This window comes from Pseudophryne corroboree, chromosome 1 (assembly GCF_028390025.1).
Source record: "Pseudophryne corroboree isolate aPseCor3 chromosome 1, aPseCor3.hap2, whole genome shotgun sequence".
Taxonomy (NCBI): Eukaryota; Metazoa; Chordata; class Amphibia; order Anura; family Myobatrachidae; genus Pseudophryne; species Pseudophryne corroboree.
The window spans coordinates 506,790,951-506,805,952 of record NC_086444.1 but is presented as its reverse complement, the minus strand read 5'-3'; the positions used below and the strand labels follow the sequence as shown (position 1 = coordinate 506,805,952).

The window sequence follows — 15,002 nt, the reverse complement described above, 5'->3', positions numbered from 1 at the left end:
CATGGCAACGGTGGCATGCATTGCAATGCGGCCATGAAAGATATTTTGGGCAATCGCTTGATTTATATTAAGTGTGTATGGCCAACTGATATATCATAATATTGGTTATGCCTCCAGCTGGGAAACACATCGTTTTGATGTGTACCCAGCCTTACAGGTATCCAATGAGCACCAATTACAGGTTTTTACCAAAACTTCTTCAGTGTGGCTTTTCCTTCTTAATACAGGAAGTGGCTTGGGGAATATTCCATATATGTCACAATTGTGCACATCTAGCTTTTAAAAAAAACAAAAAACCACCTCTGAACCTCCGTTGTATGATTTAAGTAGCTTCAAAGTAGTAAGGGTGTGTTGAACTTTGAATGTCATCCTGTATAATCCATCCCTTGTTTGTTCTTTATTGAATCTTTTTGTTCTATTAAGGGATAAAAAATAAATAAATCATGAAATCTGAGCTAGCTCACGGTGACACAAAATAATACACAAAGATATAACATCGGTTGTTTCAGAAGGTCCTTTGCTGAAACTTTTCACCTTTTTTAACGGTTTTTCACCTTTACTTGGATTTCATTCTTTTAGAATATTTTATATACTAAAACTTTTATTATACACATTGCTTTTGCTTTCTGGATTCCATTTGGGCTGTTCAGTCATCTCTTTATTAGACCAGATGGGAGGCAATCACGGGATCGCCTGTCGGGATCCTGGCGGTCACCATGCCGATGCTCGCATTCCGGCGCCACAGGCTTTTCTCCCTCTTTGGGTGTCCACTACACGACACCCATAGAGGGAGAATATAACCTGTGGCGAGTGCAGGGAGCCACCGTGTCCGCAGCGAGCCCGCAAGGAGATTGCTAGCACTCGCCCCGCTGCCGGCATACTGGTGCCCAGGATCCCACTGTTGGGGAACGTATGTATTCGGAGCAAACAGCAATATTATCTATTTGTTGAAATGGGGTAAATTAATATCTGGATGCAATTCTATATAATGCAAAAAGCACAGTTGAGCTATAATAACTGAAGTTATAGAGCTATATTATGTTTGTTACAGTGTACATAATATAAAAGAATGTGTGAGCTCTTATTTTTAACTTTAGTATTTAGCAGTCATTATTTGACTTACATATTAATTTGTTTACTATACAGACTGGCAGCTCCAATTTTCAGGGCTATTCATTATGCTATAAACTGTTCACGCTAGGCTGTTTTAGCCCTGCTCGATTATTAAAGGGCAAAATGTACCCTGCCCCTTTTGCGGCGCCTTGCTAAAACTTGCCTGCCCAGTGCACGATGCCGCGGTGTGAATAGATTCACATTCAAGGGAGAGCTTGGGGGGAAGCGCTGGGCAAACCCCCACTAGTGACGGGCTGGGCACACTCCCACTAGTGACGTTGAGGGGGCTGGCCCGTCCCTAATAGTGATGCCAGCGGGTCGCGTTCCCTCCCAGGCCGGCCACTCCCCCTTTATGCATGCACGCAAACCTTTAGCTTGTGTGCACAAAGTCTGCTCTAACAACCAACACACAAATTATAGTACTTTTCTTGTCTATGTTGAAAACCTCTTTAACATTTGAAGTATAGATTGGAAAAAGTATTGGAAAGACCTCTAAGCTAATGACTTTTACGAAAGCTAATTGGTGTCAGGAGTTCGTTAGCTGGGGGAGAGGGTGGGGATTCAATTGTTTTGAGTGTGGTGATAATGAAAGGGTGCCTGACAGAGCAATTCAGTTGTTTTGGGTACCCATTAATTATCATGCATTTCGCGTCCAAAGGCATCAGAATTAGCCATGTATAGCACCCAAGCCACAGACTTTTTGTACATTTCTGCTCTCCATCTTAGGAAGCCTTGAGCAGATATGTGGATATTGACTTTAAATATAGAAAGTTCAGCACTGTTGCCACTCTGCTAGGAGAGGCACAGCAGGCATCAAAACCACATGCCAACTGTACAGTAAGGTGCGGGGAGCATCATGGTTTGGGGATGCTTTACTGCCTCAGGACCTAGACTGCTTGCTCTCATTGATAGAAAAATTAATTCCAAGGTTTAGTAAGACATTTAGTAGGAGAATATGACCTAGCTGCCCGCCAATTGAAGCTCAACAGAAGTTAGGTGATGCAACAAGACAACTCAAAAAACAGATAAAAGAAGTAAATGAACAACTGAATGGCTTCAACAGTCAGTTTAGATGGTGGGGATGTTAGAAGAAAGCAGGCAGAAAATGGATGAAGGAACTGTTTGGGTAATCTACGGGGCAGTGATGGCCAGTTAAAACTCTGGGGAGTATGTACTTCAAAAGATGGCAACATTTATTTTGCTGCAGCACTGGGCCATCTTGTTTGATGCTTTATTAAACTTTTTTTAAATCTTTTATCTTTTTTTTTTTTTTTTTTTTTTTTAATGCATTTTAATAAGTTCCAATCTATCAGCTGACATACAGGGGCTAATGTTGAGTTTGAATGCATTTGTGCGCAAAGCGCTGCGGTAAAATGCATTGACTAAAGCAGGGGTTCCCAACCATGGTCCTCAAGGCACACTAACAGTCCAGGTTTTAAAGATAGCCATATTTGAGCACAGGTGACTTAATTACTACCTCAGTTATATTGATTTAGCCATCTGTGCTCAAGCATGAATATCACTAAAACCGGGACTGTTAGGGGCCCTACACACTCGGCGATGCGCCGCCGAGGTGCCCGACGGCCGATACGGCCGACGAGCAACCCGGCGGCGGGGGGGCAGTGACGGGGGGAGTGAAGTTTCTTCACTCCCCCCCGTCACCCGGCTGCATTGAAGTGCAGGCAAATATGGACGAGATCGTCCATATTGGCCTGCATGCACAGCCGACGGGAGATCAGCGATGAACGAGCGCGGGGCCGCGCATCGTTCATCGCTGGAGTCTCCACACTGAAAGATATGAACGAGTTCTCGTTCATATCTTTCAGAATATCGGCATGTGTGTAGGGCCTATTAGTGTGCCTTGAGGACTGAGGTTGGGAAACTGCACTAAAGAGCACTCCACTCTGCTGTATGTTAAGCTGGATGCATTATAAGATGTGTACAACTTGGCACCGGTATCATCTGCCCCAGGGTTATGTCAGGCGTACATCAGATACATTTACTCACAACCAGGTAATAAGCTCCAAAAAAGTTATCTAACATTTGTTTTAATACCTATCAATGAGTTTATCAGGTTTGATTTAAATGAAAAAGCAAATAAAAACTTGTGTGTGTGTGTGTGTGTGTATATATATGTATGTATGTATATATATATATAATATGTGTGTGTGTGTGTGTGTGTGTATATATATATGTATGTGTGTGTGTGTGTGTGTGTATATATATATATATAATGTGTATATCCTTGTGTATCAATGCATATTTCCCCTTAGATTGTAAGCTTGCGAGCAGGGCCCAACTACCTCTATGACTTTGTTTTTACCCAGTTTTGTCTTCTAATTGTGTCCAGTTGTAAAGCGCAACTGAATTTGCTGCGCTTTATAAGGAACTGTTAATAAAATGTGTGTGTGTGTGTATATATATATATATATATATATATATATATATACAGGTTGAGTATCCCTTATCCAAAATGCTTGGGACCAGAGGTATTTTGGATATGGGATTTTTCCGTATTTTGGAATAATTGCATACCATAATGAGATATCATGGTGATGGGACCTAAATCTAAGCACAGAATGCATTTATGTTTCATATACACCTTGTACACACAGCCTGAAGGTAATTTTAGCCAATATTTTTTATAACTTTGTGCATTAAACAAAGTGTGTCTACATTCACACAATTCATTTATGTTTCATATACACCTTATACACACAGCCTGAAGGACATTTAATACAATATTTTTAATAACTTTGTGTATTAAACAAAGTTTGTGTACATTGAGCCATCAAAAAACAAAGGTTTCACTATCTCACTCTCAGTCAAAAAAGTCCGTATTTCGGAATATTCCGTATTTCGGAATATTTGGATATGGGATACTCAACCTGTGTGTGTATATATATATATATATATATATATATATATATATATATATATATAATCACAAAATCGCTGGCACTCAAAGAGACTCATAAAGAAAACACAACTGCTATAGCTTTGACTGAAAGCTATAGCAGTTGTGTTTTCTTTATGAGTCTCTTTGAGTGCCAGCGATTTTGTGATTGTATCTCTCAGCCGTGACTGACGCAGGGCACCGGAGCAAACTATACCTTTATTCATTGGGAGTGCCATACCGTGTTTTCTATTGTGTGTGTGTGTGTGTGTGTGTGTGTGTGTGTGTATGTATATATATATATATGTGTGTGTGTGTGTGTGTAAAATAAATATATATATATATATATATATATATATATATATATATATATATATATATATATAAAACTTTGTATGATCCCCTAAACATGTTCTTTTTCTAGCTGAGTTGCTCTGTGCATGTGTAATTCCAGTTTGTTGTAACTTAAAACTATTCAACCAACATTCATATATAAGTACAATATCACTGAATTATATTTTTTCTTACAATATCTGGCTTTCCTATATCCTATAATTACACCATTTTAATAATCTGATAATATGGTTCCTATATTAAGTAAACAAGTACATTTTCTGGAAAAAAGTTTAAAAAAAAAGATTCACTTACAGAAATACTAATTAAAAATTGCATACACAAATCTATTTGCGATTTCAAGCAGTAGTCCAAATTCTGGGCATATTATTAAAGCAGTGATGGATGCAAGAGCAGAAATTGATCTATGATTAGTCAGGAAGAAATACTTGATCCCTCTTAATTTAATTATAATGACTACTTGACCTAAAGATAGATTCATAGTAATTTAAACAGGGTTTCTTGGCAGTAACCTAAATGCCGTTATGTGTCACCTAGCCTACTACATGGTAATGACTAGTCTACTCTTTACATCTCAGATTAGAGGAATTCTACAACACTGCTGAGCTGGAAATACTGAATCATATTTTCTCTTTCTCTCTTAAGCTGTATACATGCTTGTCCAGTACTCTCCAGATCAGACTGTTTATTCATTCCTACTGCAGACATGCTCGCTGATTCTACATCCAGGACATGCCTACACACTAATGGGCTCTACACATTAGGCCAGGGATGGCCAACCAGTCAGAGACAAACAGCCAAAAAAAATGTGTTAGGTACGTCAAATAGCAGACATCGAGCCGAAGGCGCACATGCAAAAATGGGGTATGGCCTTGTGCCTTCTAGGCCACGCCCCTGGTATAAAATACATTGAAAAAGCCAGATCCAACATAAAATACATTGAAAAAGCCACTTCCACATAAAATAATTGTAAAATCCAGATCCACATAAAATACACTGCTCAAAAAAATAAAGGGAACACTAAAATAATACATCCTAGATCTGAATGAATGATATATTCTTATTAAATACTTTGTTCTTTACATAGTTGAATGTGCTGACAACAAAATCATTTAACAGTTATCAATGGAAATCAAATTTCTCTAACGTCCTAGTGGATGCTGGGAACTCCGTAAGGACCATGGGGAATAGCGGGCTCCGAAGGAGGCTGGGCACTCTAGAAAGATCTTAGACTACCTGGTGTGCACTGGCTCCTCCCACCATGACCCTCCTCCAAGCCTCAGTTAGATTTCGTGCCCGGCCGAGGTTGGATGCACACTAGGGGCTCTCCTGAGCTCTTAGAAAGTTATAGTCTTAGAATTTGTTCTTTTCAGTGAGACCTGCTGGCAACAGGCTCACTGCAGCGAGGGACTAAGGGGAGAAGAAGCGAACTCGCCTGCTTGCAGCCGGATTGGGCTTCTTAGGCTACTGGACACCATTAGCTCCAGAGGGATCGACCGCAGGCCCAGCCTTGATGTTCGGTCCCGGAGCCGCGCCGCCGTCCCCCTTACAGAGCCAGAAGCAAGAAGATGGTCCGGAAAATCGGCGGCATGAAGACTCAGTCTTCACCAAGGTAGCGCACAGCACTGCAGCTGTGCGCCATTGCTCCTCTCACACACTTCATACTCCGGTCACTGAGGGTGCAGGGCGCTGGGGGGGGGCGCCCTGAGGCAGCAATAAAAACACCTTGGCTGGCAAAAATACCTCAATATATAGCCCCAGGGGCTATATATGAGGTAAATACCCCTGCCAGAAGTCCATAAAAAACGGGAGAATAGGCCGCGAAAAAGGGGCGGAGCCTATCTCCTCAGCACACTGGCGCCATTTTCCCTCACAGCTCCGTTGGAGGGAAGCTCCCTGGCTCTCCCCTGCAGCTACAAGGGTTAAAAAAAGAGAGAGGGGGCACTAAATTTAGGCGCAGTATACATTATATATATATATATAGATATAAAGCTATAGGGGACATAACTCAGTTAGTCCCTGCAGTATATAGCGCTCTGGTGTGTGCTGGCATACTCTCACTCTGTCCCCCCAAAGGGCTTTTGTGGGTCCTGTCCTCGTTTAGAGCATTCCCTGTGTGTCTGCGGTGTGTCGGTACGGCTGTGTCGACATGTTGAATGAGGAGGCTTATATGGTGACGGAACAGAGGCCGATATATGTGATGTCGCCCCCTGTGGGGCCGACACCAGAGTGGATAGAGAGGTAAAAGGTATTAACCGACAGTGTCAACTCCTTACATAAAAGGGTGGATGACGTAACAGCTGTGGGACAGCCGGCTTCGCAGCCCGCGCCTGCCCAGGCGTCTCAAAGGCCATCAGGGGCTCAAAAACGCCCGCTCTCTCAGATGGCAGACACAGATGTCGACACGGAGTCTGACTCCAGTGTCGACAAGGTGGAGACATATACACAATCCAATCCGTGACTTGATCCCGGCAATAAAAAATGTGTTATACATTTCTGACTTTAACCTCTATAAATGGGTTTTAGGTTTGGGGAGAAAAAACAGGCAGTGTTTTGTTCCCCCATCAGATGAATAAATGAAGTGTGTGAAAAGGGTGGGTTCCCCCGTTAAGAAACTGGTAATTTATAAAAAGTTACTGATGGCGTACCCTTTCCCGCCAGGAGGATAAGTTACGCTGGGAGATATCCCCTAGGGTGGATAAGGCGCTCACACGTTTGTCAAAAAAGGTGGCACTGCCGTCTTAGGATACGGCCACTTTAATAGGTACCTGTTGATAAAAAAAACAGGAGGCTATCCTGAAGTCTGTATTTACACACTCAGGTACTAGACTGAGACCTGCAGATAGTGCTGCTGCAGCGTGGTTGGTGACCCTGTCAAACAGGGATAATAGTTGGCAAACTTAAAGACGTTGTCTTATATATGGGGGATGCACAGAGGGATATTTTGCCGGCTGGCATCCAAAATAAATGTAATGTCCATTCTGTCAGGAGGGTATTAGAGACCTGTCACTGGACAGGTGATGCTGACTTAAAAAGCGCATAGAGAGCCTTATAAGAGTGAGGAATTATTTGGGGATGGTCTCTGGGACCTCGTATCCACAGCAACTGCTGGGAAGAAATAATTTTACCTCAGGTTTCCTCACAGAAAAAGGTACAGTCCTTTCGGCTTCAGAAAAGCAAGCCGGTCAAATGGCGCTTCCTTTCTGTACAGAGACAAGGGTAGAGGGAAAAAGCTGCACCAGTCAGCCTGTTCCCAGAATCAAGATTCTTCCCCCGCCTCCTGTGAGTACACACCATGACGCGGGTGCTCCACAGGTGTAGCCAGGTACGGTGGGGGGCCGCCTCAAAAATTTCAGCAATTAGTGGGCTCGCTCACAGGTGGATCCCTGTTTCTTCCAAGTAGTATTTCAGGGGTACAAGCTGGAATTAGAGATGTCTCCCCCCAGCCGTTTCCTAAAATATGCCTTGCTGACAACTCCCTCAAGCAGGGAGGCTGTGCTAGAGGCAATTAATAAGCGGTATTCCCAGCAGGTAATACTCAAGGTGCCCCTACTTCTACAAGGACGGGGTTACTATTCCACACGGGTTAGGGTACCGAAACCGCATGGTTCGGTGTGACCCATTTTATATTTAAAATCCTTGAACATAAAAAAATTCAAGTTCAAGATGGAATCGCTCAGGGCGGTTATTGCAAGCCTGGACGAGGGGGATTACATGGTATCCCGGGACATCAAGGATGCTTACCTGCATGTCCCCATTTACCATCCTCGCCAGGAGTACCTCAGATTTGTGGTACAGGATTACCATTACCAAGTCCAGACACTGCCGTTTGGACTGTACATGGCACCGAGGGTGTTTTATCAAGGTAATGGCCGAAATGATGATACTCCTTCAAAAAAAGGGAGTTGTAATTATCCCGTAATTGGACAATCTTGTTATAAGGGCGAGGTCCAAGGAGCAGTTGGTAGTCGGGGTAGCACTATTTTGGAAAGTGCTACAACAGCATAGGTGGATTCTAAACAGTCCAAAGTCACAGCTGGTTCCCATGACACGTCTACTGTTCCTGGGGATGGTTCTGGACATAAACCAGAAATAGTGTTTCTCCCGGAGGAGAAAGCCAAGGAGTTGTCATCTCTAGTCAGAGACCTCCTGAAACCAAAATAGGTAGCGGTGCATCATTGCACGCGAGTCCTGGGAAAAATGGTAGCTTCTTACGAAGCAATCCCATTAGGCAGGTTCCATACAAGAACTTTTCAGAGGGACCTGTTGGACAAGTGGTCCGGATCGCATCTTCCGATGCATAGGCTGATAACCCTGTCTCCAAGGACCAGGGTATCTCTACTGTGGTGGCTGCAGAGTGCCCATCTTCAAGAGGGCCGCAGGTTCGGCATACAGGACTAGGTCCTAGTGACCATGGATTCCAGCCTTTGAGGCTGGGGGGCAGTCACATAGGGAAGAAACTTCCAGGGACTTTGGTCAAGTCAGGTTATTTCCCTACACATAAATATTCTGGATCTGAGGGCCATTTACAATGCCCTGAGGCCAGCAAGGCCTCTGCTTCAAAACCAGCCGGTACTGATCCAATCAGACAACATCACGGCAGTCGCCCATGTAATCAACAGGGCGGCACAAAAAGCAGGATGGCGATGGCAGAAGCCACAAGGATTCTCCGATAGGCGGAAAATCATGTGTTAGCACTGTCAGCAGTGTTCATTCCCGGAGTGGACAACTGGGAAGCAGATCTTCTCAACAGACACGACCTCCACCCGGGAGAATGGGGACTTCCTCCAGAAGTCTTCCAATAGGATTGTACACCATTGGGAAAGGCCACAGGTGGACATGATGGCGTCCCGCCTTAACAAAAAGCTAGAAAGATATTGCTCCAGGTCAAGGGACCCTCAGGCGATAGCTATGGACGCTCTGGTAACACCGTGGGTGTACCAGTCGGTTTAGGTGTTCTCCCCTCTGCCTCTCATACCAAAGGTACTGAGAATAATAAGAAGGCGAGGAGTAAGAACGATACTCGTGGATGGCCAAGAAGAGCTTGGTACCCAGAACTTCAAGAATTTATATCAGAGGACCAATGGCCTCTGCCACTCAGTCAGGACCTGCGGCAGCAGGGGCCCTGTCTGTTCCAAGACTTACCGCGGCTGCGTTTGACGGCATGGCGGTTGAACGCCGGATCCTGAAGGAAAAGGGTATTCCGGAGGAAGTAATTCCTACGCTTACTAAAGCCAGGAAAGAGGTTACAGCAACTCATTATCACCGCATATGGCGAAAATATGTTGCATGGTGTGAGGCCGAAAGGGCCCCAACAGAGGAATTTCAACTAGGTCGATTTCTGCATTTCCTGCAAGCAGGAGTGACTATGGGCCTTAAATTGGCTTCCATTAAGGTACAGATCTCGGCTCTGTCGATTTTCTTTCAAAAAAGAACTAGCTTCAGTACCTGAAGTTCAGACATTTATAAAAGGAGTGCTGCATAGTCAGCCCCCGTTTGTGCCTCCTGTGGCACCTTGGGATCTCAACGTGGTGTTGAGTTTTCTTAAAATCACTTTGGTTTGAACCACTAAAAACCGTGGATCTGAAATATCTCACATGGAAGGTGGTTATGTTATTTGCCTTGGCTTCTGCCAGGCGAGTATCAGAATTGGCGGCTTTGTCTTGTAAAGCCCTTATTTGATTTTCCATATGGATAGGGCAGAATTGAGGACTCGTCCCCAGTTTCTCCCTAAGGTGGTGTCAGCGTTTCACCTGAACCAGCCTATTGTGGTGCCTGCGGCTACTAAGGATTTGGAGGACTCCAAGTTGCTAGACGTTGTCAGGGCCCTGAAAATATATGTTTCCAGGACGGCTGGAGTCAGAAAATCTGACTCGCTGTTTATCCTATATGCACCCAACAAGCTGGGTGCTTCTAAGCAGACTATTGCTCGTTGGATTTGTAGTACAATTCAGCTTGCACATACTGTGGCAGGCCTGCCACAGCCAAAATCTGTCAATGCCCATTCCACAAGGAAGGTGGGCTCATCTTGGGCGGCTGCCCGAGGGGTCTCGGCTTTACAACTTTGCCGAGCAGCTACTTGGTCAGGGGCAAACACGTTTGCAAAATTCTACAAATTTGATACCCTGGCTGAGGAGGACCTGGAGTTCTCTCATTCGGTGCTGCAGAGTCACCCGCACTCTCCCGCCCGTTTGGGAGCTTTGGTATAATCCCCATGGTCCTTACGGAGTTCCCAGCATCCACTAGGACGTTAGAGAAAATAAGAATTTACTCACCGGTAATTCTATTTCTCGTAGTCCGTAGTGGATGCTGGGCGCCCATCCCAAGTGCGGTTTATCTGCATTACTTGTACATAGTTATTGTTAACTAAATCGGGTTATTGTTGAGCCATCTGTTGAGAGGCTCTATTGTTTCATACTGTTAACTGTGTTTCATATCACGAGTTGTACGGTGTGATTGGTGTGGCTGGTATGAGTCTTACCCGGGATTCAATATCCTTCCTTATTGTGTACGCTCGTCCGGGCACAGTACCTAACTGAGGCTTGGAGGAGGGTCATGGTGGGAGGAGCCAGTGCACACCAGGTAGTCTAAGATCTTTCTAGAGTGCCCAGCCTCCTTCGGAGCCCGCTATTCCCCATGGTCCTTACGGAGTTCCCAGCATCCACTACGGACTACGAGAAATAGAATTACCGGTGAGTAAATTCTTATTTTATTAACCCATGGAGGTCTGGATTTGGAGTCACCCTCAAAATTAAAGTGGAAAAACACTACAGGCTGATCCAACTTTGATGTAATGTCCTTAAAACACGTCAAAATGAGGCTCAGTAGTGTGTGTGGCCTCCACGTGCCTGTATGACCTCCCTACAACCCACACAAGTGGCACAGGTAGTACAGCTCATCGAGGATGGCACATCAATGCGAGCTGTGGCAAGAAGGTTTGCTGTGTCTGTCAGCGTAGTGTCCAGAGCATGGAGGCGCTGCCAGGAGACAGGCCAGTACATCAGGTGACGTGGAGGAGGCCGTAGGAGGGCAAATACCCAGCAGCAGGACCGTTACCTCCGCCTTTGTTCAAGGAGGAACAGAAGGAGCACTGCCAGAGCCCTGCAAAATGACCTCCAGCAAGCCACAAATGTGCATGTGTCTACTCAAACGATCAGAAACAGACTCCATGAGGGTGGTATGAGGGCCCGACGTCCACAGGTGGGGGTTGTGCTTACAGCCCAACACCGTGCAGGACGTTTGGCATTTGCCAGAGAACACCAAGATTGGCAAAATTGCCACTGGCGCCCTGTGCTCTTCACAGATGAAAGCAGGTTCTCACTGAGCACATGTGACAGAGTCTGGAGATGCCAAGGAAAACGTTCTGCTGCCTGCAACATCCTCCAGCATGACCGGTTTGGCAGTGGGTCAGTAATGGTGTGGGGTGGCATTTCTTTGGGGGGCCACACAGCCCTCCATGTGCTCGCCAGAGGTAGCCTGACTGCCATTAGGTACCGAGATGAGATCCTCAGACCCCTTGTGAGACTATATGCTGGTGCGGTTGGCCCTGAGTTCCTCCTAATGCAAGACAATGCTAGACTCATGTGGCTGGAGTGTGTCAGCAGTTCCTGCAAGACAAAGGCATTGATGCTATGGACTGGCCCGCCCGTTCCCCAGACCTGAATCCAATTGAGCACATCAGGGACATCATGTCTCGCTCCATCCACCAACAGACTGTCTTGCACCACAGACTGTCCAGGAGTTGGCGGATGCTTTAGTCCAGGTCTGGGAGGAGATCCCTCAGGAGACCATCCGCCACCTCATCAGGAGCATGCCCAGGCGTTGTAGGGAGGTCATACAGGCACGTGGAGGCCACACACACTACTGAGCCTCATTTTGACTTGTTTTAAGGACATTACATCAAAGTTGGATCAGCCTGTAGTGTGTTTTTCCACTTTAATTTTGAGGGTGACTCCATTGATTTCCATTGATAATTTTTGTGTGATTTTGTTGTCAGCACATTCAACTATGTAAAGAACAAAGTATTTAATAAGAATATTTCATTCATTCAGATCTAGGATGTGTTATTTTAGTGTTCCCTTTATTTTTTGAGCAGTGTATATTGAAAAATCCAGATTCACATAATACACTTCAGCTCCCCCATGTGTCACTCCAACCAGCACCCTCTTGTCATTCCAGCCAGCACCCTCCTGTGTCACTCCAGCCATCACCCTCCTGTGTCACTTCAGCTTCCCCCAATTCATGCCACTGCAGCAGCCCCTTATGTGTCCTCTGTTTGCTGGTGGGTGTCTCATCTCTAGTATCTGACTCCCTCAGTTCTAAGTCCCCGTAATACTGCTGCGTGTTTTTCTGGAGAGCAGTGGTTAATGGATCTGTTGTGGTCATGTGACTTTGTGTGTTAGGAGCCACATTTGAAGAAAGAAAGAGCCGCATGTGGCTCAAGAGCCACATGTTGGCCACCACTGCATTAGGCGATAACACTGAACGATCTCGTTCATTAATGAACGAGAACTCGTTCATATCGTTGAGTGTGTAGGCCCCAACGATGAACGATGCGCGGCCCCGCGCTCGTTCATCGTTGGTGCTTGGTCGCTTATTCATGCAAGCCAATATGGACAATCTCGTCCATATTAGCATGCAGTGCTGTGGACCTGGGCGGCGGGGAAAGTGAAGAAACTTTACTCTCCCCGTGACCACCCCCCGCCTCCGGGTCGCCCGTTGGCCATATGCGCCGTCGTGCAGCTCGGTGGCGGATCGCCGAGTGTGTAGGGGGCATTACAGCAAACCTCCAATCTGGGTCTGCTGAAGCAATCTGCTGAAATAAAAATGTGCCTGTGGGGCGAGGGGGATTTAGTAATGATATTATGGTGGGGTAGGGGGGGTTGGGGGGAGGAGGAATATATTAATAACAGTGGTCAAGGTAGAGGTTGAGCATTAATAGCATGCCGGGGAATACAGAGGGGATTTTAATGTTTCCCATATTATAAAAAAAAAAAAGTGGTGTCTCACCAAAATAAAAAAAGGAATAACCAGCCCTGGACCCCTCGGCATTATTTGGTAATGGAAATTAGAGGGAATAAGCCCAGGGCTATGCCCCGCACTCCTGGTGGCAATAGGTGTGGGGTTCATTGTACAGTACCTTTTTTTAAAATTATATTTTTTTGCAGGCAGCGTACAGGTCCCAGCTGGCTGTCCCTGACATACAGGCACTTGGAGTACCACAAGTGCCAGCATACCTGGATATCAAGGGCCGGCTGGCACCTGTAGCCTGCTTGTAAAGAAAATATTAAAATAAAGACACAACACCTAATGTTGAAATAGTTTATTGGGCAGCATCTTCACCTGGGGAGGTGACGGTCTTCAAGTTCTTTTCCATGGCCGCTGCCTCCCCCTGGGCTTCTGACATCTTCACCTCGGGGGCGGCGGCCTTTAAGCTCTTTTGTATGGCTGCCACCTCCCAAGGGCTTGCAGCTGCTGCATTTTCTTCCAACTTCACCTGGGGGGGCAGTGGCCTGCAAGCTCTTTTGCATGGCCACCGCCTGCCAGGACTTCCTCCAGCATCTTCGGTCATCAGAAGCTCTTCCTTGCTCCTCCTCCGCCGTTGGACTGACAGCTTCTTCCTCGCTCTGTCTAATATTAGGTGGCACAAGGGAGTGGGGCGATGACGCCACTCACCTTGGCCATCTTGAATTTGAAAAAACGGGGCTGTGGTGCCATTTTTAAACCAGAAAATGCTGTCACAGTACACCCACTTCCGAACTCTGCACCAATGGCTGGCAGGTACTTCATCCTCCAAGATCCAGACCCGCTGCCACCGCCGGGTCCCGCAGCATCGGAAGATGGTACCTCCGGATCCTGCACCGCCACTACGCTGATAGTATGCAGAGCTGCTGGGACCGGAGATTGGACACCTGCTTAGGTTTCAGCAGCCTACTGTCAGGAATCCGCGTTCAGTGGTATCTCACAAGCGCGCTGGTGTGCAGGCCTCCAGAGGTCATGGCCCCAGTTTGCTGCTGCATGAATGCCTTGTCCGCGGAGCGCAGTACCCATTGTCACTGTGTATCCCTGAAGTCCATCCAGCATGTACCCCACTGTGTGCCTGCCATCTGTACAGCATGGATGCTGCCATGACACTTGCGGTCAGCTGTTCTGCAACACCCAATCCTGCGCTGTGTCTGCACACATGATTCAAGCATCCAATGCCTGCTGACCAGGGGGTATAAATCCAGAACATCGGCTCAGTGTCATCGCCTTGAACAATGCGTCACATCCAGTGTACAGCGTCTCCGGTCTCCAGTGATTTCCTAGCTCCAGTGTCTCCATGGAACTACAGACTCCAGCCATCCAGCTCTGCTACAACTTCTTCCACAGTCAGCTTCCACTTCTACATGCTGTAAGAGACTCTCTCCAGGTGCTGCCTCACCATTCTCACCTGTGTGTTGTTAATCTGCATCCAGCACCGTGCTATTGCATCCAGCACTTAAAACAACCAGCTAGTATATTACCAACTGTCTCCTGCTATAGCCTTGCTTGGCTTTGTGGACTTTGTGCATATCTACTGACTGTGTGAATCTTTTGCTGTCATTTTCCAGACTGATTACTGGAGTTACTTACTGCCTGTATTTACTGCCATCCGTTG

General features: G+C 46.0%; 1 protein-coding gene and 1 long non-coding RNA gene across 2 annotated transcripts in view; one reads left to right on the top strand and one right to left on the bottom strand.

The window, feature by feature from the left end:
* The window catches only part of C1H9orf85 (chromosome 1 C9orf85 homolog), a 100,343-nt gene that overhangs the window by 45,827 nt on the left and 39,514 nt on the right, over nt 1-15,002 (top strand). The window lies entirely within an intron of this gene.
* The window catches only part of LOC134896075 (uncharacterized), a 215,556-nt gene continuing 200,862 nt past the window's right edge, over nt 309-15,002 (bottom strand). Inside the window, exon 3 of the long non-coding RNA XR_010171975.1 lies at nt 309-415. This is a non-coding gene — a long non-coding RNA (uncharacterized LOC134896075). The remainder of the gene's footprint in view (nt 416-15,002) is intronic.